The sequence below is a fragment of the Patella vulgata genome, chromosome 9, assembly GCF_932274485.2.
Source record: "Patella vulgata chromosome 9, xgPatVulg1.2, whole genome shotgun sequence".
Taxonomy (NCBI): domain Eukaryota; kingdom Metazoa; phylum Mollusca; class Gastropoda; family Patellidae; genus Patella; species Patella vulgata.
Window position 1 is genome coordinate 19,475,672 of NC_065887.2, and position 24,634 is coordinate 19,500,305.

The window sequence follows — 24,634 nt, forward strand, 5'->3', positions numbered from 1 at the left end:
TTTACGGTTTAAATGCCGTGGAGAATACTACGATAATGACGGTCGTTTTTCTCCTAATTGTTGCAGCAGTGAAACTTAATTCCTCCGGAATTCAACTATCGCTGTAACGATCAAGTTTATTGGCTAATTTTAGTGCCAAGATGTAACTCCGCAGCAAATAACTAGTTTAAAATCTATTGGTTTGTACTAGAAAATAAACGCTGTTTACTTGTTAAAGCTGTCAGGAAAAGCTCAAGAAGAAATAATTCCAAGTGAGTGTGCGCAGCTGTTATTCGTCTTGTAACAGTAAGCTGAACGAGAAAAAGAAAATAACATTTTTTTTTTCTTCCGTCTTCAAATTTTGGCACGGGTTGCGAGGCAACACGCCATATTACTTTAACGATATCTAGCGTTAATTGACGAGATCTGTTGAAAAAATAAACAGTTACGGCGTGTAACGGCTTTTATAAGATGGAAATCCCAGAATTCATCTGGATCTAAAATATCAAGCTAACTAACCTAAAAAATAAATAAAACGAAGTCTGTGCAAGAAACAGGCGATAAACCGAACATAAACATTATTTGATTGAAGCACCTTACTTGAATCTCTACATGTACTTCGATAACTGCGTCTTAAACAGAGATGTATCGGATATTGATGTGACGTGCTGTAGTACAGAGTTCAATTCTGGAATAAAAATGGGTGAAAATCCGCGCTTTATAATTCGCTGCTTTATATTCTTGAATAAAGGTGCAATCCTGCTAAATTTGAAAAAGTAAAAAAATATTTGATTTCTGCTTTGTAACTGTTTAATAATATCTTCTAAAATATTCTATAATATGTAGGCCTATAATTGCCATTATTATTTTAGGATTAACGAAACAGATATTTGATCAGTATTGGCAAGCACATTATGTGTCTATTCTAATACATCCGTGAATCACAACTATAAAAATGTTCCAGCGTAGGAATAACGCCCCTTCCCCACCAAACCGAACAAATGCTCAGATTGCCTGTACCCGAACAGCATCTATTTACACAACCATTCATATTATTACTATTACAGATCCATACTGTATTGTAACTGGTTTGACAGGCTGTAATAATATAGACCAGATAATTACATTCGATTAAACTCTAGACCATGAGTGGAACTGTCAGTTTATTTGACACTGTAAAAAGGAAGAACGTTACTTCTTTATCCCCACTCTCTTCCAATGTGTTATAATTATATACAATTTGTAAGATTCAGTCCCATCTGCAAACAGACGTAAGATTTTATAGATACGGCACATTGTAAGCCATGCAATTAAAATACCGCTACACCGGATGCTATGTGAACAAAGATACGATTAGACACTGTGTTCGAGCATCAAGTTAGTTAACATATTCAATGTATACCTTATTCCGTATTCGAAACGCACCAACTAGTTTGTGACCAGCTGACTCTGAGTTGAAGACAACAGATCGTCCTTTTTGTAGCATTTGTAGCTTACGGGAGACGTTTGAATGAAAAATACCACCAAAAAACCGACAGATCACTCCAGCAGCCATATCAATAGATATTGTAATCACAAACTTAAAGCGATCATTTCATATTTTTAAGTTATATTTTTAAAATGTATTAAAATAAAGCCTTAAAATAGATGGTATCTATAAACAGTCCTACCTTGTTAAAGAATAATCCTATAATTCACTATTGCCAGTTGAGAAATTGGCAAAAATATCATTTTCAACTTCAAAACGGAGGTAACTGTGTTATTATTTCCGGTGTAAATGAGTTTTAAGTGTGAGAATGATACCTATGATCGTATAACAGTGAGTTGACAACCTATTGAGCAAAAGACATAGAAATAATTATGCTTTGACTTTCTTAGAAAATATAAAATTCTCGCTTTAAGAACGATGTGGGTTCATGTGCCATGAGCAAGAGTATATATAAAACTGCGATGACTTCCTTTTGGTGGATTATGCTGGTACATAACGACATATTTGAACCAAATCATCTATGAATAAAACAGCACCCAGTAAATGATACCAGCTATATGCGATATGTAATCCGTAACTGGACGATGCTGCGAAGAAAAGACATCTCAGAGGTAGACTCGAGTTTCAAAAATCTTGGAGTCCAAGGGGGGTAAGTGTGAACCCGACCAACATACGCCAAAACATGGAAGCAATCATATATTAGACGTCTGCATCAAACAAACCACCGACCGTCGGTAGCAATACGCGACACGTGCTTAACACGTGGAGAATGTCTCGCGACTCGAACCACTGGCTTTTGAACTTTTGGTATATTAATTCCTGACAGACCTGGATCTTTCACACGTCACGCGGATTATTATAACCCCGTTTATATTAAAATGTTAGCGCGAGAGCGGAAAGACACCGTTTTATAGCAATGTTCACTTAACTGTTTATAAACCATTAAACTAGAAATCCATTACAGAACAACTTCAATTATGAGCTCAGATGTATGGAGCGGAATGGTGTTTAACACATTTTTAGATATAACACTGCCAAATGCGAGAAACCTTTTAATTATGCATGAGGCAAGAAACAAATAATGAAGGTGCCAAGCATGTTTTTTTTTTTTTTAAAAAAAGGAAAAAAAGTAACGCCACTACCCCAATAAGTGTTTAATTTGTGAAATTATTTAAAGGTAATACAGTTGAGATGGAAAACGCCAACCTAATATATATTAAGTAATCCAAACTAATATATCTGTCATTGTTAAAAACACATTAGAGTGCACATATCAATGACATAGAACGCTAATACTCACATTTATAACGTGACATAGTAAACTAATAGGATGTTTAAGTGAGATAAATTACATGTCATGGATGCATACTAGCAATTCCTAGTCGTGAACTCTCTGTGGTTATAAAAAGTAGAGCTGGTAGCAAGGTTATCCTATTGTATGTTTCGTTACTGGCTTGTCAATCGATAATTCTTACTGCTGGTTGGTGTAAAATATGAGATTGTGGGAGTGAAACGAAGTGTTATATAATTTTGACCTAGATTTCAATACTGACGTCACGGTTTGACTCGGTCCCCGGTTTGGCTTGGTATCTAGACATATAAAATGATAGGCATACAGACTATTCAATAAGTACTCTGTGATCCTAAACAAGAAACAGAACACCAAGTCAAATTTTTATACTAATAACAAATAGTTCTGACGTTGAAAAACGTTTCTAGCAGAGTGTTTCATACATAAAGACAATTAAACAACAGTAAAAGAACCTGATAAATCAATTCTCAGCTGTTATAAAATAGGTTCCATGTGAAAAGAGGGAACTGCCTTTTCACTCGTATCCAAAGCAAAAGGGGCCACACCAAACAGGGTACCGACACCGGCATTCATCCAGAGCGAACCTAGGTTGATGTAGATTAATCATTACAATACTATTACAGTACTTTATGTATAAATAAATATGACCAGTATTCCAAGAAGTGTTCTAATTAATTAATGTGTTATCGTAACTAAGATATTAAATGCTATTCCGGAAGTGGTGTTATTCCAGATGAGATTTTGACATTTTTGTTTTCAATAGATCCATCAGATATTTCACGATGATCACTCCAAACTAATATTAAAATATCACAGAGAGGAAACATGTTTCAACGGGACTTCCTCCCAGAATAAGCCAGTTTTATTCAGTAAATATCGATGTCTGGCTGGTTGATGTTTAGCGCCTGCTTCCACGGTAGTGATATCGCAGACAATAAATATACATGTACATGTATATCTGAGATTGTACATGTACATTTAATACTTTATACTGCCCTTGGTTAACCTTCACATCGAAAACCCAAACAGGTACAAAACTAATTAAAGATTGAGTTCCTCGTACACGTACACGTATTTCAATCCTAAAAGTCTACATTTTCAGAAAATGCCAAAAATATTCTATGCGCCAAAGGACTAGTGACAAATCCAAGATCAGACGGTAACCCAGCGTTATTGGTCATCATTAAACAATTTATAACGGAAAATATACCAAGTGTAAGAATGAATCTAAGTGGTACGAAATCTTCTAAACTGAAACTCGATAAGCAACCTGCATCCGGAAAAATGTCCAGATAAGAATCTTATATCATTGACAATTTTGCAAACTAATATTACCGGGCATAATCTTGTTATCTTTATAAAACTTACTGAAAATGTGATCCGGATTCTAACAGTCAACGCCGTATAGATAAATAACCATGTGAAAGGGCAATTGTGAATGGTTATAGGATACGGTTTTCTATTTTCATAAATAAATGTTAGAAACTATTGGCGGTGTATTGTTTTCTTACCGTGTAGCTGAATCATCTCTTGGAGACACACCAATTCCTAATAAGAATAAGTTATTCAAGTATTGATGAAGATTAAATTGTTAATATAGTTACAATACATGTATGTCTCTTTCCTGTACAAAGATTAACATACACGCTATAAAGAAGGTGTCACGAATTGGACTTCATGCTTTAATAACAATTTGTCCATTTAATTGACAGCCGTGACAGATGATGTGGTTATGAACATCATAGAGAGGATACCCTGGTCATCTTTAGCTGACGATTTATGATACTCTGGGGAATTGAATTGTTATCTTAGAGATTACGTCAAAATAGTTATTTTATATATATATATCAACACCATTTAACGAATGATGTTCATAAATCCATAGACATTACAGATTACTGTTCAATACTTTTTAAAATCTATTACTTTTAAAGTAGCTAAGTCTCTAACTCAGTATCATCCAAGGTCTTCCGACATTGAAAACACGAATTATTTGTCCATTTAAATCATCATTGATGTTGTGATCTTACCGGGAAAAGATGGGCTTCTAATATCCAATATTTAAGACAAAGTAAACATTTACCACTGGTACACGAATTGTGTACCATAATGCGTTTTAGTGCGATTTGTAACAAGGGGCTCGAGAATGAGGCTAGATATATTCCACAAGTCATGTCAACAAACGGTGGTGCCATTTTCTTATCTGGAGAGCATGCACAATAAATATTATCGGTGTATAACTGATAACATAACTGATTTGAAATTAGAGTAAAAAACGGAAACGACTGAATGTAAATCAGCTTATATACATTCATATTACAGTATTTATTATATGCGTTCCGACCCATTTTTGTCAATTTCTTGGTCCAAATATTAGCGATTTAGCTCATTTAAGTATTTATCAAGGTATGGTATAGGCTACATTCTAAGCTGTTCTTTAACTCAAAACATCAGTGCAATGCCATAAAATTGACGGCATAATTTGATGATGAACTTCTAACGAACAAGGCATGTAGTTTCGTGTGTGCATCCAATTATAAATGTGAATTACCCATTATTAACGTTAAATTGGCGTGTTATCAAACATCGTCAAGTTTCATAACTACCAATATTTTATGGTATTCCAGCAATGGTGAGTAACTGGGCTTATGACATGTTCGGAACATTAACTATGTTTTGTTTGTATTCTTATTTTTAATCATGTTCGAGGGCATTCCTGGTCCGTTTTTCTTTGTAGTATAAAGTGTTTAAATAGTTAATGGGACGAATCGATTCTTTGGTCAGCGGTGATGACCGCAGTGTTGAAACCGTATATAAGGCGGAAAAGCGGTTTCTTAAAATCAAAATAAATAGAATATTTCAATAGGTACACCAATAAAATTAAAATTAGATAACAATCTTGTGCCACCGTTGCATCTTAATTATAATATCAGACAATTTCAACGGTTATAACCACTAAACAAATCACAAATCGGAATGAAGTACTCATTCGCCACAAAAAAATAGAACTGGTGAATAAGTGAATAATCTGAACACAGAACTCAAACAAAATATGTCAAATTCTATCAACATGGTTGAATGTTCACAAAAGAAAAATTATAGATTGTCATGGATATACATAACAACTGGACTTTAGTTGCCGGTATAAAAACTACCTCTTAACCTGTGTACATATAAAACTAGTGAGACAGTACATTTAATAGCCGGACATTCAGTGCGTTGACGTTGAGCGTGGAATTTTACTGACATGCCATTAAAAAATGTAAAAATTGCTAACGCACTCATAATGATTACGCAAGCTACACGTATTATCAGAAAATCTATTCAAATAACACCCACTGCTTCCGCCCCTGCTTTGATCAAAATTCAGATATGAATAGATTTATTTCAACCAGCAGTTTTAAACTATTACAGCTAATATTTCTTCTTGTATTCTGTTCGTTACATAATAGACATTATTCACGATTATCACTAAAGTTAACACAACAGAGTTATGCATCCATTAAATAAGTGCACTCATTGATATGTTTTAGTGGGCCATATGCGTGACATAGCACGGCAAATCATGTCGTTTGGTTACGTATATAGTCCAAAATGTTTTACTCTAGCCTTCGATATGGCAATCAATGGGGCCCAAGACGAGAAGGACACTCTTGACGATGCCAAGTCTAGTCAAATCAAAATGGTGTAATATGAGGCGTTTTCCCGGATCGTCGGATTTCAAATATTCTTATGCCCACTTTCTCAATCTACAAAACTGCACTACCAATTGTTTTTCCTCAACATTCATACGTGTACATATCGTTTATAATCTGATGGCGTTGATGCCAGTGGCTTGATCACGTATTGTTGTCACACACCGACATAAATATAAATATTAAAGGGTGTATTGGTATATATTCATGTATAAACAAACACAGATTAGAAGCACCTAACAATAGAATGAGATATTATTACACATAATATGGAATGACAGAAATCATCCAATCAGGAATGGGATAATACAGCATATATACATGTATTATGAAATGACACGAAACATCCAATAAGGAATGGGATCTTAAAGTAAATATAGAATGGGACATTAAAAAAGGGAAACAATATGAAAAAAATGCAAAACTTATGAAAGACTTCTGCGAATTGGGTTAATAGGTTACTCTATGAATAGATTATGTAATTAACGAGAATCTTTTATACGGTTATTTTTTTCTTCTTTATCTCTGTCCAGGCATTCAATAAGCGCTGTGCATTATAATGCATGGAATATTTTGATTAAATCTGTAGATAGTAGTGACCACGTGATTGAAGAAACAAATTATGCATTCAATATCTATTTTTAAATAGTTTTGGTAAACCACATCCATACACAAATAATGTGTACAAAACCAACTATAATTCGATCGTATTTCCAATATTTATATCATTAACACTGGTTTTAACCGTAGGGCCTCCATGGCTGAAAACTATATTGTGTAGGCTACGTCCATGGTCTCCATGTTATTCAGAAGATGCATATCACATGATGAACAAGCAATACGAGTGGGTTAACCATAATAAAGGGGTAATTTAGATAAGCCAGTGAAGCGTGGACCCTGATAAATAAACACCTAAATATTTTATCGTCTGCTACAAGATTTCTATTGACACTATGACGTCATCGATAGCTGAATGTCGTCTGCTTAACATGCTAGAAACCTGTTGAATTTACAGAACATGCATAGTCATTTACATATTAATTTTTTTTCCATTATGCCTTTCATATTAATTTATTATCAAATATAGATCGGTAATTTTCTATCCGATCGCATCTATCTTTCAAGAAAAAAAGGATCAGCGGAAACATACCGCCCAAAGTGTGCAAAACTCGAACGCCGTGATGTCTGCAACGTAAAATTTGCAATGCAAGCGAGATCGGGCCCAATGCTATGCAGATCAATCCTAGTCGAGATTCTGCAGAGCCTCGATTTGCACGCAGACAGACGCCATCTTGGTTAGACCCTGGGCCTCAAATACCATCAGTGAAGGGATGGAAAAAAATCGATTTCTCGTCACAAAAGCAACTTTAGGATAAAACGAAAACATAAATTGAAAGATTATAAGTTTACCTACCTGTCAAATTTGTATGGTAACTCTGTGCGTTCTGTAGTCCAAGTTACACGTCCATATCTGTCAACTACGCTTGCTGACAACTCGTTTAGTCCACAAACTAACCGTATAGCTGGCGGTCACGTGACTAAAGTAATTGTCAGTGCGGTCGATAAGGTTTATGAACGTCGTGTGTGAAACAGAGACTGAGCGAGGGCGTTACATGTATAACGGTCCTAAATTTATCACTGCATATGGCCGCATACATATTTTTTTTAAAAGCCTACTCAGTTTATAATTCATTTTTTTTTATTTACTTACAAGGTCGTTTTAATGACATTCTTTCCATGAAATGAGATAAATGTTGCACGTAGTGACATGGAATATAAAAACTTAAAAATACCTCACAAACCAAGCTTTTATTTCGTGCGTTTGTAAATGTATATTAAAAAAATCATTAAAATATTATAAATAAATTACAAGATACTCAAGTATTTTTAGAGGTGTAATGTATTGAATTTACATTTTATTAACATTAAATTAGTTGCTCGCGATGCAAAAGAAATTCTTGTTGATTTTTATTTTATCGATCATATGTTAATTATTCATAAGAAACGGTTTCTTCCAAATTGGCAACATCTCGTTGAATGAACATTTTCATTTGACCAGCGATGGAAATCACTTAATATTGAAACAATATATCTAAAGCGTTGATTCCCCGGAAAGAAACGGTTCTGAAACGAATAACGCGGTTCTGTGGAGGGATTTTTCTTTCTTTTGGCAAAATAATTTAAATTAGATAATATTAAAATCTCGATTTAATAAGTTTACGGGCATTACAGAAGCTTAACGTTATTAGTGGTGTGAATAATTTATTCTATAAACTGAGTATTATTTATCCCAATTCACGTAGACATTTATTTGATAAATATTCCTGGGGAGTCAGAACGTCCAGTCATCTGAATGAATTCGGACTTCTGTTTAATACCGATATGGAAACAAAACGAACGACTTCCTTTTAAAAAAAATCGAATCCTGCAGAAGATACGACTGATTTAGTACTGAGATATTTAATTTCCATAAAGCGGCGCAGATATATTTTTATTATCAGAACAAATATACTTTTAATTACTATAATTATATTCTGTTGCTGGAAGTTGTTTAATTTTATATATATTTCAAGTGCCTTATAGTTTTAACCCAAAACTTCAAAAGGATTCAAACGGATATGTTTCTTCTAAATAACATGCCGTTCCAACGATCCGCTAATGAAACCGAAATAATACTTATCAAATTTAGATGCCATAACTAAATTTACAATGTCACAACCAACAGCGTCTTAAATGAGGAAAATTGACTTAAACGAGCAATCCGTACTTTTGTCAATTTGTGACTAGTAATAACAAATAAATCATTCTTTTTTAAAAGTCTTTTAATACGCAAATTTCTTTGTAAAAATTTATAAACGCATTTCACTGAAATAAAGTATAAATTTTATAGAAATGTTCTGATCACAGTTGGCATCAGCATCTTTATTTAATAAATATTGGCATTGGGTATTTTGTGTAATTCTCAATTTTTTATCGTATAATTTTCTCCTTGTATTTCTTTGTAATTTATCAATGAAACTTATTAATTGGATATTACAACCGCTGTTTTATGATAATATATTAATTTAAAACAGAAGCATAAGAATTTTTAAAAAAGTGGATAGATTATACATTTTTGTTTGTTTCTAATTATTCAAAATCTATCACAGAATAAAATGATTAAATGGAAATATGACAGTGGAACATACATCTTTAACAGAAAGCATTTTATGTGCCACCTGGACAAATTAATATGTTTAGATTAATTACAAAAGCGTCTCTATTCCCATTACTTCATTTCACCCCACCCACTCCCGCCCTCTTACTTTCAAGTAAATACAGGTTTTTAAATATTTCGACTATTTATGTGACGGGTAAAATAGAGGCGTTTTTCCCCAAATAGAAGGCCCCGAAAATTAGAAACGGGTTTTTGCTCCTACTTATGATCGAAACTGGTATTCGTTCAATCATAGATTATGTCATGTCGTTCGAGTTGATTAAGTTATGCCGTTCCTTATAAGATATGATTTTACTTTGGCTTTAAGAGATATTTAAGGCAACACAAATTACAATTTTTGAGATCAAAGGAATTCAAAATAATTTGACAGATATTCAGATATTTGTTGTTAATAATTGGGAATATAAATGAGAAACGAATATACTGCAGTTGAGCCTCTAAGCAAATACATCACATTTAGGGAATATAAATTGGTTTCCAAAAACTTGTCTTTGTTTCGGTCATAAAATATTAATTTTCTAATATTCAACAATTGTTAGCTAGCGCTTGATTTGTTTTTGTCTATGCAGTGTGGGTAGATTTTAATATATTAATATGGAATATATTTTTCTCGTTTATGAATATGCCAATGCAATTTGAATGACCCTATTAATCACTGGCATTGTTGTATTATTCGATCTGATAACACTGAATTAATTGATGAATTTATTGAAACAGATAACAGAATTATTAGAACATGAATATCAATCATTGACACCGTGTAATTTCTGGGAAAAAAGCAAGTGACTGGTATTAATGCCAAAAAGAGCAAATAAAAATGTCTATTCATCCTTAAGTGAAATTCGATATCTGAACGCCTACGGATTGGTGACTGTGAAATCTCTTTTCCAAATGCTTGCCTATTTGTCGTTTAAAAAAAACAACATTGCAATCCACTGATTATTAGTGATTTTAAAATTTGAGAAAAAGGTGTTAGTAAGAAAAATAAGTACGTGCTTAGTCGATCAAAGGACAGGTACACCATAGGAGTTTTTTCCAGACATATTAATCCGCAATTGAATGGGTGTGGACATCTAAATTTCTTCATCCGGCCCTGAGTGTTATATTTGTGGTTTGCGAGAATTACAACGGTCTTCAATGTTAAAGTGATAACTAATTTTAAACCTTTAAATGTACGAAATTAATAAATCAAATCACCGAGCTCAACCATGATTACGTTTAAATTTAAATGAAAACTGCACATATTTCTTTTGGAAAGCATTACTAGCACAAAATGCATTTGACACTAATTCTTTGGGATGTTGTAACTGTCTTGAAGCGCAACAAAGTTCCACTGACCAAATCGCCAATAGGAAATTCAAAAATATATTGTTGTACACATGACTAAGTGACGTTTGACCATAGAAGTCCGCTCATTAATGATTAATAATTGTATTTTCAGGCATTTAGTCCCAACCAAATGCATTGTGGTCAGACAAAATACTTCTTTTATTTAAATTAAACCGTTTTGATGAAAAAGTCGACAAAATTTATTAAGTTATTCACCAATTCTAGCGAAAAAATTACTACCAGTCGTCGATATTATTATAGTTTATACTACGTGACACTCCATCGATTTTCATTTATATTATATCTTAAACATACATTATGCAAGAGCTAAATCTGCCTATTGTAGGTTTTTCTTTAGACCTGAAATGTTATATAAACTATTAATTAGATATATTAACATGAAAAGACCTTAATCTTATGTGTCGGATTTTCACTAGATTTGAATCCGATCTGCTGCCCAACGCTCATTGATGATTAAATCCAAAACTGGATAATCGAGACTATGTCTTTTTTTTTTATTGTACCGACTTTAGTAATGATGATCGAGGCTATGCCTAAAATTCGATCGCAAATATCTCGGTTCAAAGTGGAGCAATTGGACTGAAATTTTCAGCTTATACCCTTTACATTATCTAGTTTTTGATTATTAAAGTGAGAACCTCCAGCTTTTTATCTAATCTTCCATAAGTAAAGACGGTTGGAAACCACGATAATAAATCTGTAAAGGGATAAAGGGTAAACTTAAGTTTTATATTTCTAATTTTGAGTTATCGGTGACCAATGCCATCCAAATATAACTAATTTTTATAATTATCACCCTTAACATGTAAAAAAATAAAATCTGAGTACATGTATAGAGTTTAAGAACAAACAGAAGCAAAGGCACTTTTATAAATAACATTTTGGTCCAATACTTTTTCCAAATCGATCATTTCTAACTTATGTCATGGCCATTTAAAGTTTACATTGGTTTTCATTGATTTCATACGCCATTATTATGTGTCTTAGACAAATAAAGTAGTAATTATTATATCTTTACCGTGCATTCTTCATGAACGATTTAATGATTTTTTCCCTGTATTTAGATATCTTTAAATTAAAATTGTACATATTTTGAACTTCTGCGATATTATGTAAACCATCCGCTTTGTTGAGCATTTAATATATTAATCAAATAAAAGCAATGTCCAGTTTTACTGTTAGTTCTTACATATAAAACATTTCACGAAATGTATAAAATGCCAAAAAGTTATGCATGGAGTGGCTAGCTTTGCTTAATTATTATTCCCACGTGTAATGTACATTTATTAACTGATTTCACGGAAGATAAAATTTCATGAAAAGTATTGGCTGAATAAACAAAAGATGTATGTGTGAAAAGTGTGCCTTGCGAAATACCCCTATATAATATTAATAAATATCAGTTCAAAATCCTATTGAAATGGTGAGAATTAGCCATGAAACAAAAATTTATATCGGACCAGAAAGCATGATTGAGCCTGCTTAAGGACCTCATTCAGAATATGCCTTTTTAACAATGCCCAATAGTAGGGATAACACATTGTCATTATATATTCAGCAGACTTTGAAGTTAGACAGAAAGATTTAATCCAATAATGAAAAAAGTAAATAAAATAAGGTAATTTAATTATTGTTAAATTACTGTTACGAAGAACTAAATGTCATATATCTTAGTTGATTTTCAGAACATCTTTCTTACCGTTTAAAAATAATGTTTAAAATAACTGTTCACAACAACACTGTGGTTCAAAGTATTTAGTTGGTGCTAATTTGGGGAAGAAGTCAATTGTAAACTTCCCTCATGTAGTTTTATTGCATTAGGTTTCAATCGGAAAGTGGAAGAAAGTACAGTTTACAAACTTCCCTTTGCATAAATGATGTGTTATTTCATGTTGGTGTAAAAATAGACAAGGGTTGTTGTTTGGTTGGTTTTGTTTACATGGATATTTTCGCGATTAATTATTATCTCTAATGTCTGGACATTCTTCATTGTGTTAGTATATAACAGTATCAATTGTATAATTGATCCACAAAGTTTGATGTTTATGCTTAATATATATATCGATGGCTTGGAACACACCTGTACTATGTCCATTTTTAAGGTTTGAGAAAAAAACGTATTTTAAGATTTCAATAAGCTATAAAAAAGTAAGTTATCAGTGGATGTATATGGTTTCAGGAAAGATTATTGCTTGAATCAATTCAAATAGGCTGATAGAGACGCACTTCAACTTAAGCACAGCATACAGCTGATTTTTGGATAAATGTGATCCACAATGACTTATGTCCGTACTATTTTGTCAGAATAATTGCACAAAAGACTTATGTCCGGACATGGACTATGTGTGTTCTAAAGAAATATGTGGGTAGTGCACAACAAATGACTTATGTCCGTACTTTTTTGTTCAAATTGATGTACAAATGACTTATGTCCGCACTTTTTTGCCAGAATAAATGCACAAAAGACTTATGTCCGGACATGGACTATGTGTGCTCTAAAGAAATATGTGGGTAGTACATAACACTTATGGTTATTGTGCCTTTTCGACAGCTTTAAATTGTCAGGGGACTTGTATCTTTTTACACAACAAGCGCCCTGGAATAAGGATTTTTAATATCTGAAAATCTTATTTTCACCAAAAATGGACATAGTACAGTTGTGCTCTAAGCCATCGATATATATATACAGTATTGGGGGCCACAGGTGATATTTACAGGCAAATGAACAATTGGTATTTGACTTTTTATCTTTAGAATAAATATTTACAATAATGGTATTAACTATCACATACAATAAGATTATGATCTATGGACAGCAAACAATGTTAAAGTGAGGTCAAATCAACACTCGTCGCAGAAATAAATAAGACAGGTACATTGATCCTTTCCCTTTCTAAAGATCTATTCCTCTTATCGAGATTATAAATATTGAATTTGCGGCACAATCTTTGATAAATGTGATACATTACATCAATTATATTTGTCTGCAGAATACCAAGCAGGAGATAGGTATTTGGATTGAAATTGTAGGTATGGTTTGTATTTGTGGCTGCACACCACGATCCATACAGACACAGACCCCTGCTTATTTTTATGGCAATTTTATTTGAAAAGTATGTTTTTAAATAAAAAAAGATAACAATTATTTTCAACAGTCTATACCTTGATGAAACTTTACCCACAAAACAAATTTATTAGTAGTTATCTGTCATTCTCTAGATCGGTTCACTAATGTATTTATCAGCTAAATAAATTCACAACGACTATAAATACTACAGATTATCATCTAGATCTGGTTAAAAACACAACAGCGATGCGGGGATCACTCAATGAACAAGCTAACCTTGTGTGGTGTGTGTATGTGTGTGTGTGGGGGGTAGTATTCGGAACTCGGGTGTATTAGTAATGCTTTCTGTAAATGTCTCGATTATGAGACTTTTATGAATCAGTACAACAATTTTGCATACACGGTGTTGTAATCACTATTAAAACTTTAAGACAAATGTCTCCCAAACGCTACAATTTTTTTAATAATGGTGGTACCCACCTTTAGAGGTGATAAAAACAAATATCACACAACCAAGAATTGGTTTGGTTAATAAGTGGAGATCACAAAATGTTATATAAATCAATAGATACTGTATTTAACACTTTAATATTTCTTGTATTTACATAGTTTGATTTGTGTAATAGTGGGTCTAAACAATTAGGACCATGTTTTTCATTGAGCAACTTGTGATAATGTCTTATTCCAGTGTTTGTATGAGGTAGACCATGTAAAGTTTGAGATATAGAACATTAATAAACATGTATATTATATCCACCATCTTCTGCAACATATTGACTATTCAACAAAACCTAATGGAAAATGCAAATTAAAGAAAAATACTGTGATTCTAGACCAAAAATGCAATAGAGAAATTGTTAAAACTATACATACCTGAAAGATCATCCTGCAAAAAACTACTGTGATAAAATTATTATCAGCCCCTTAATAAATCCCGTGTGGTACTTTTCGTCTTCGATATCATATATTGCGGAAGAAGACGTTAGCAACCAACAAGCAAATATATATATGTATGGGCAATATATTTATAACTCTTATTAATAACTACTCTGTATCATAAGAAAGAAAGTGTGTATATATGTCTTTCCATTTAACATCAAGTCATTAATTGGCGTTCTTTAAAAAATGTCTTATGAAAATCGAATAGAGAAATTGTGTCAAAAATACAAACCCAATATGCTAGGAATTAGTATGTTACAGTTGCTTAGATTTTCAATAGATTATAACAAGGGGGTATGCGAAAGTTTTCTAAGGGCCATATCTAAGTGCAATACATTGATTTTTACAAAGATGAATGTTATCAGAAAAATAAACACATTTTCGAATGGGAAAGGCACTAGTTGCTATCAAGATCATCTAGAGGAAGCAAAGTAGTATAATGGCATATTTCAAAATTGTGTGGTGTTTGTTTGCTTGGGGTTTTTCTAAAAACTAAACATACATGTATTTCGATACACGTACATGTTTTTAAATGTATAAATAACATTGCACCTACTTATCTTAGTAATCTTTTATGTTTTTATGAACCTCATCGACAATTCTGGTCTTCCATTGACAATTTGTCACTTATTGAGAAAAATGCTAATCTCTTCAGTTTCGACGAGAGGACTTTTAGGGTTGCTGTCCCAAAACTATGGAATATACTTCCTTATTCCATTCGGCGATGTACTTATTTCTCTTAAAACCCCACTTGTTTAATAGGGCTTTTAATTAATCATCTCTGTGATAATTATTACTTCCTTTTACTCAACTTTTATGTATATTATTCACTTTTAATGTTTTAATCCTATATTTGTTTTGTCAAGTGATTTAATATATTATGTTTATTGTAAATGGCTCTATAAACGCTTACCGGTATAAATAATAATAATGTTTAGAGGCCACAAATGATTGTTGGATATCTTAAGATCACGTTTAAAGGACCACAATAACATTCATCAAGAAATTAAATGCAGTTGACATCGTATTTAAATTAACTTTAGAATAAGTTTATTATCAAAAGTTGGATCAGTGGGCTACTCAGAGTGCCATATTTTCATCCTTGAAAACCATTAATGATCTGTAAGAAAGCTACTGATACTCATCGATGAATTGACCGATTTGTTTCAAATTTTGAACACCCAAACGTGATTCTACATTCAAACCAAGTAAAATCGAAAATTATATTCTTTCAACCGGCGGATACCTAAAAAACAAACAACAAAAAACAGTGTCTCTTTAAAAATAAAAATAGTGTGTCTTTCAGGGTTATTTGAGGGCTTCCATAGAGAGGAACACTATTGTTAAAATAATAGCATGTTATTACATTACAAATGTAATGTGTCATCAATCCACAAAACTGATGGTGAGTCTACGTTTTGTTGTCTGGCAAACTATCTTTCTCCCTCTGTAAACGTCATCAGATAACCTACAAATCGAATACCTTTGATGGGTAGTTATTACATAAATCTCGACAATAAGAACAGTGAAATGACGAAGGAATGTAATTGATGATTAAGATAAGATGAAAGAAATCTGAGAAAAGAACATAAACAAGATTTCCATGGCTTGAATCATGTAAACTGGTGGTTATGTCGTTATGACATTGTGAAATGACGTCAATACAACCTGCTCCAGGGTTGGAATCGCTGTAAATGCTTCAAAACAGAAACTATACGTGTACATGGATATGACTAAGTGATTACATTGCCACAAATAGACAGCCTTGCCAGCCACAGTCTTCCTGGGGTTTCCTGTCTTGTTCGAAATACATGCACATAATTAGATATATGTAAAATAAAGAAACTGTAGCTTTTAAGTTAGGTATAAGACGGCGATGTGCAGGAGACCAAATATATAGTGGCAAGGTCGAAGCCTATATCAAGAGAATTGGTATTTTTCTGCTATAGGTTGCTGAATTGGCATGACTTGGAAGCGAAGTATATTGATTATGGGGAGAAAAATTAATGGTAGTCGTGAAGGGAATCTCTTAGTGGATGGGAAATCGATTGGCTAAATGCCTGTCTCCGTGGAAATTCTGTGTGCATCCTACATGTACTGTTCAGACTGAACTAGTGGGTGTGACATAAAGGTGCATGGGTAGTAAGTATATCTAGAGTCGGGTATTTGAATCTAGGTACGATTTACCCAAACTACACATCGCTAGTCATGTGATCTTGCTATGATCTAAAATATGCATGTCTCACGTCGATCTCTTATTTTCTATCAATTTGTCTTGGCCCGTTCTTCAGTTGGGTCTAGAAACATGTGTTGCGGTCGATATTACCGAAAGCTTACATTTAATAGAATTTCTTTCTAGATGAAATATATAAAAACACAGATCGTTATCACATCACGTGCTGTCGAGGTCAATATGTGTCGATACACACATGGTGTCTTAGCAACCGATGAAATTTCGCTCATAAACCATAATGACAGATGGCTTTAATCCAATCAATTTCTTATTATCACTCCCAAGTAGACCACGTGATCGGGCATTAATGAGTGATATCCCACGGAGAATATAGATTAACCCTTTCCTCATTGGTTGATTAGACTGGGTGTCACGTGCAAGTACGTGGTACTGTGCTTCCGTTCTTTCACCGCCTGGAATATTAAAATAATAAAATTGTATTACTAAACGGCATTTCACATATGTTATAAATTCACAATCACGAGTATTTTTTACATATAAAACTAACCTATTTAGCTAAACTCACTTAGCTAATAGCTAATAGTGAATGTACAATATATGCAGTGGTAGGATATAGATATAAATAGCTACGGGGTTCTCATCGATGAGGTGAAGTAAGCAACGACTGATTTAAGAGCATATCAGTTATAGAAGCCCCCCCCCCCCCCACGCCCAATCTCCCTAATTTTTTCAGAAAAACATAACCCATATTAAATATTCAATAATTTTAACAACTATAAAGGGGTTAGGAGGACGTTATGTGTATCATCCAAGTTCACCCTGTTTGCACGCCCTTCTTAATCTAACGTGATCTACCTCGGATTGATTTAGTAAGTCAATTATTCCTTCCTACCGATATACTTAGCATATCAAATTCTTTTTCTATATAATAATGGACTAGTACAGTTATTCTACCACTTCATTGAACACGTGGTATTTTATATGGAATTACTAATAAATTACATTGTGATATGATTGGTGATATATTCCATTATCTGCACATAATATGACAATACATTCTTAAAGTCACTGCTAGAGACAGCGGACAATGGCGCTTCTTTAATTTTAAAACTAAAATAGACTGAAATCTTCAAATATACGATCAGTGATAATCTCATATTCATAACTTTTATTAAGATTTAAAATTGAATAAATTGACAACACAAGGCGAGAAGTAAAGAATAAGCAACCCATTCAATGGAAATTAAAAATATTACTGATGTGCGTACTAAAACATGTCCACATTTACAATGAAAACAGGCACGAATGTCAGTAATTTTATCTGCGGAGCGTTTTATATAATTTAAAAATTGTATAATTCACTTCGTACTGTTACATTTCTTAAGTTATGTATACGCATAACTTTCATATTGCACGTTTTAAGATATGTCATGCGGTTATTTAGCTCGCATAATACTGTGTCTAACATTCACAGTTCGATAAGATAGAATACGAACAAAACATGAATAAAAAATAAAGACTACTCATTCGTGTAATGTATATTGTTGGTTTATACATAAATGTATTAGTTGAAAGAAATAGCTCGGATATGCACTCAGATATGCAGCATTCAATAAAATTAAATACACGTACGCAGAAAATATGAATAAAGATAACGCATTCAATTGCATTTATTGACATTTTATATATAATCGATGGCAGAAGGAAATACGCGTAGCTCGGAAAAGGAACACTTTTGCGTTCAAACACTACAATAAACGTAACAGTTTATGGATAAATTACTGTATTTTTAGTCGGAGCTACGTTTCTATAATGATTCTCTTGTCGTTTTCAAGCACAATGATAGTCAGAAAGAACGATGAAGACATTAGTGCTTATAAGAAATTTTAAACTGTGGCTAATCTCCATATTGATGTCTAATATACTGTGTAAACGGCATTTAGTAATGGTATACATTAAAATATACACAACAGCTCTATGGAAATGAAATAAAACGGGGTTTAACCTCATACCGTTCTGCTCCGAGTGGGCTAACGAAGACGGGCATAGCGGCGCTTCGGCCTACTCTTACATCGAATTCCAACTGCTAGGGGATCTTTTACGTGCACGCCAATGTGTACACGGGACCTTGTTTTTTCGTCCCATCCGAACGACTAGACAGCTGTCCTTGCCGTGTCCTCTGTCCTGCACCATTGACAAGGGAAACCACGCCGGAAAATCCCGTTGATCTTTCTCGGTCAACACGGGGAGCAAACTCGCGATCTCCAGGCTAGCTTGCCAGAGTCTTACTCACTTAGTCACCGTGGCTCCAACAATAGGTTCGTGAAAAACAAATAGTTTACTTTTAAACGAGGCTATGTCTCTGCAATGTTTCTCTTGTTTTCAAGGACTATCTTGTCCGAAAGAACGAACGCGGTTAAAATTGTATTGGAAACTGAACTTAAACATAGTTTGAGTTCTGTACCTACAACATTTTGTACGTAAGTCTGACTTTGTAATAAATGCACAACATTTACTTTAAGTACGTTACCCGCGCTCGCCGTGCTTTACTATCGACGTACGGAGATGTTGGCAACTTATTAAACTCGATTGGCAATTAGTAATATAACTTAATTCAAAAATATAGGCTTAATGAACTGTATAAATATTGACTAGACCATTCCCACGGCCGAGAGAATCCAATCCATTGTAACAAATACCCAACCTTTACTTTCGGTACGTTACTTGTGCTGTCCTTCACGTGTGGCATAATAGGTAACTTATTAAACTCAGTTGGTAATTAGTAAAAACAATATGAACTCCTTCAAAACGATCTCTATTTATTCCCACAGCCCGATTCTGTATAACATTTTACGACATAACCAAAAGTAGATGTGAAAATTCTAAAATAAATCTGTTTGAATACATGATGTATAAGTAAATTTTCACGATTCTAAGATCGATTGCAAACAATTTTAGGCCTTCATTTATTAATGTTTAAAATAAATAACTACACACTGTTACTATATAATGTATAGCCACGAGAGCTATACCGAAATATAGTTAAATAAATGAGAGCACGTGTGACAAATTACCGTTTACCATGAAATGAACTTTGTTATCAGAGAATAACGGTAATTATAGCGGTCTGCTATCTTTCTCTTGATATACCACACCTATACAACACAGCTGTTCCCGCTCTTTTTACATATATAATCACTCATCACGTGGCATACACAAAGTCCAGCCTTGTCCTTTATGAAGACACGTCACGTGTAATAGTAATATTTCTTTTTGATATTTTTTCTTTATCCTAGAGATGTTTGAAGTTTTTACCCTTGACCTATTTTTATTAATTCACAAAGTATAATTAAAACATATAAATATCTTATGTTCCTTAAATCATATTTTATTATTGACAGAAACTTTGCAAAGTAATAATTTGTTTCAAAAGGAACAATTTTTCTAGTATCATAAAAACAGACGAATTAAAAATAGATTTACATCACAACCAATAACATTTTCAATTTGCTTTCAAGACATTAAATCGCAAAAATAAATGAGTAAAATACAATGTTATTAGTCAGAAAAAGTGCAACACATTAAAAATATATCGGTAAGTCTACAAATACGATTATCCGTCTGTTTTGCCCAATGGCGAATGATATAAATTTTCTCACAGCAGGAAGTCGCGAGAGCGCGTGCAACCTAGGCAATATGATGCCAATCACTACCACGTGCTAAATATATACTTATGTAGGAACGACATGATTCGGACGGTTTTACCACAATATAATGTAAAACAGATTAATTCTGACTTTCCACGTCATTTCATGTGTATTTGTTCAAAACCAACCTCCACCAGTCTTTTACACCAACCCTTAACGTAAATGCAATGTCTTGTGCAAGTTGTAACGTGTACAACTTGAACTTATTTTTTTTAAAAAACGTTAGCAACGACTTCTTATCAAATGCTGCAGAATTGAAGAATACATACTTATATTTTGCATCAGATTTCTTTATATTGACCCTTTAATTCATCTAAGTGGTTGTTAGGCAGTGTTGAAAAACATCCTTATTTTGAGAAGAAATTTTGCATGTGAACCGAAAAACAATAAATACATAGTTCAAAGTATGGATCAGTTTACATGTAGCGATAAATTACTCCCAAAATTTAATGATAAATGGTATTAAAGGGATAGTTTACTAACTTAAGCATTTCCCTTCCAGTTATGCTGGATACATGAACAGACATACATTTTAAGCTATATGAAATAGGGTAGTCACAAGTCGATTTTATCTGACAAAATCAAATATCATGATGTTGCCTGGTAACGAATAAACGCCCACATACATTACATTATACAAGAGCTAAATCTGCCTATTGCAGATTTTTATTTATAGCATGAAGTGTTATATAAGCTATCAATTAGACATTAATTATTAACATGACAAGACCATGATCAACTCTCGATGCCATCTGACCCTTCCGATTTTCATTAGATTTGAATCCGATCTACCGTTTAACAGCCATTGATGATTAAACGCAAAAGTGGATAATCGAGAATTATTTTCTTTTTGTCACAACGGGGGGTAACAATAACAATCGAGGCCACAAGGTTGTTAAAATGAGTATTTCTCGGCCTATATAGAGATAAGTAATTTGACTGAAATTTTCAGAATATTCCCATTACATTATCTATTATTTAACTTTTATAGTGAGAACTGTCAGCTCTTTAACTAATCTTCAATAATGTATCTTTAAGAGAACGAATTCCACTGCAGCTCAGATTCCATTTCACAGTCGGGTTTGGGGGACACTTTGTTGAAACAATTTCACCTCACTGTCTAAGTATATCAGTTCTATATTTGTAGTACAAGTTATATACTAAAACCAATACCAGCACCTATGACCTGTACTGTGCATACACGACACACAGTTTCAATGAGCATGGCTTGATAGTGTGTCTCCTATAACATGCCAAACAATTCCAGTAATTTCTAATTCATTAGTGCAACCGAATTTAGTGCGGGAGAGAGGGATGGGGTTTAACGTCCACTCGACACGAACTAGGTCATTTCGGGACTAACATATGGTTCAATTTTATTTCAATAATTCGCTATCGCGTAGAGGTCTTTAGCAGTGTTAGGAAACCGAAGTACCCGGAGAAAACAGACGAGGCTGGACAGGCGACCCTACTCCTCGTCACGCACAAGCGGAAAATCGAAAACACGTCACTTGACTCAAAAGCAGACCGAACACGGGACCTCCATCTTAGGGAGCCATCGTCTTATTCACTGAGCCACCTCGGCTTCCTCTACAAATTGGACACACGCAATTAAACAAGAATGAAATTATCCGCAATCATTCATCTGACCGATGTATATCAATTCAGTTTAAGCAGCTCGGATGATGACATCTCGTGAGCTGATGATAAACTAGACCTATATCCCCACTTTTGGTTAAAAATGATATTCCACTGTAAAAAATACTTTCCATGTTAACAGGTTCTATGTCCTGGTTTAAATTTTCTCTAATAGAGGGCAGCTGGGAGACCATCCAGTAAATATAAAGAACCACATACATTTTCAATTTCATCTCAAGACGTTATATGTCCAGTTTATCCAATCTGGAAGCCGGATCTATGGTCACGTGATCAGACGAGAAGCCGGGTGAAGAGAACAGTACCATCTCAAAGCAACAACTGTTTGATGGAACCGGGAGAAAGTTACTTGCAGAGTTTACTAGATGCAAGTTGTTGGTCCTTTTTAAACCATTTGGAAATTGAACTCTGTGGTTGACCATTCATTGAAATAAAGGATCGTATGTCCGTATGTCTGTGTAATTCACGGTATTTTGAAAACCTCAACGTCCTATCTTCATTTTCATGTTTCCAGATCATCTACATAAAAGCAGACTACCATGGGTAGTCGTAGTACTGTAGTAATACTGCCTCAAACATAAATATATGAAAAACAATGTTTGAAATTTGAAGTTATGATGAAGCCAAAATTCTAATCCGTTTTCTCCATGTTCTAAAATATGGATATAGGGTCCAGTTAATCATCAGCCCACAATTTGTCCTGAAAACTTTGACAAGATCCTAAGCTGTGAGCAAGGGCAAATGACTCATGAAATAATTATTTGAAATTAATGAAAAAGAGTATGCTTCTTGGTTCCACTAATCTGAACAATCAAGGTTGTCGTAAAACCCCCATAAGAGCATGTGAGTTATAATGAGGCCAAATTTCTAATCCCGTTTTCTCCATTTTGTAAAATATGGAGATAGGTCCAGTTAATCATCAGCCCACGATTTATCCTCAAAACTTTCTCCAGAGCAAGGGTAAATGACTGTAGAAGTAATTATTTTTAGTTAATAAAAAAGAAAATGCTTCTTGGTTCCACTAATCTGAACAATCAGGTTTGTCGTAAAAGCACACATAAGAGCATGGACAATAACTAATTAATGGACTTCGTTGACGAAATCGAGTTTTTTTCGTCTCCAACATGCAGATATACAGAATTAATATAGCGATCAGATTTGCAACTTACAAACGATATGTAAAATATAGCGAATGGTACGATGTGTCGAACGAAAAACACCATAAACGTGTATTTCAACGATTAACCAACATGTATGCCTGAGATGTCAGTTCTAGTTACTCAATCTATCTTAATACATTGACATTCAGTTCTAAACATCCATTAATTTGTGTTTTAAGAAAATTGGATTTCTCGATTTCCATTTCATGCTTTTATGCTGAAGTCGGAAGGCAAAGAAAACCGAAAGGGGATGTTGGAGTTCTAATCATGGTAAAATTTAAGGACGCCCCGAGGGCCTTCAAATTTAATAGTTTATGGTACGTGAACAAAGAAACGAAAGAAAAGTAAATTGAACACGTCTGAGGGTAACATGAAGATGATTGAAGTTGGCTGAATTATTACGGTTAGTGGTGCCTTTTATTGATCAGAGAATTCACCATGCATTCTATAGTCGCGCATTAATACACCATAAACACGTAGTTCGGTCGTTTGAGGCATCTTGGGGCATAATACATCGCTACATGTTTCCACCTAATTTATTTCCCAATAATTATAAAGGAAGCGCGTGCCACTTCGCCTTACAGATTCTGATATCAAAAATAGTCCCCAAGCGTCGAAATATCTTTACAATTCTTCATCGAATATTATTTTGCCTGCTGTAAATGTCCATGCAATGCATATTAATAAACGCAGGTCATAGAAATGGAGAATTTATCCGCCCGTAAAACATGTTTCTTTTCTGTGGGCGCGTGCAAGGTTTATTGACGTCAATTCTTTTGGCAGACAGCAAAATAAACAAGCACACGCGACGTATGATTGGATACAGTATTGTTGCCATGGAAACCTCATTCCCAGGGGCACAATACTTC

The 24,634-nt window shown here is 33.7% G+C and overlaps 1 protein-coding gene across 1 annotated transcript in view; it reads right to left on the reverse strand.

Moving 5' to 3' along the window:
- LOC126832002 (polycomb group protein Psc) overlaps positions 1 to 8,004 on the reverse strand; it is a 34,589-nt gene extending 26,585 nt beyond the window's left edge. Inside the window, exon 1 of the mRNA XM_050562681.2 lies at positions 7,890 to 8,004. The gene's annotated coding sequence lies outside the window, so the exon portion shown is untranslated. The remainder of the gene's footprint in view (positions 1 to 7,889) is intronic.
- Between the last annotated feature and the right edge of the window lie 16,630 nt (positions 8,005 to 24,634).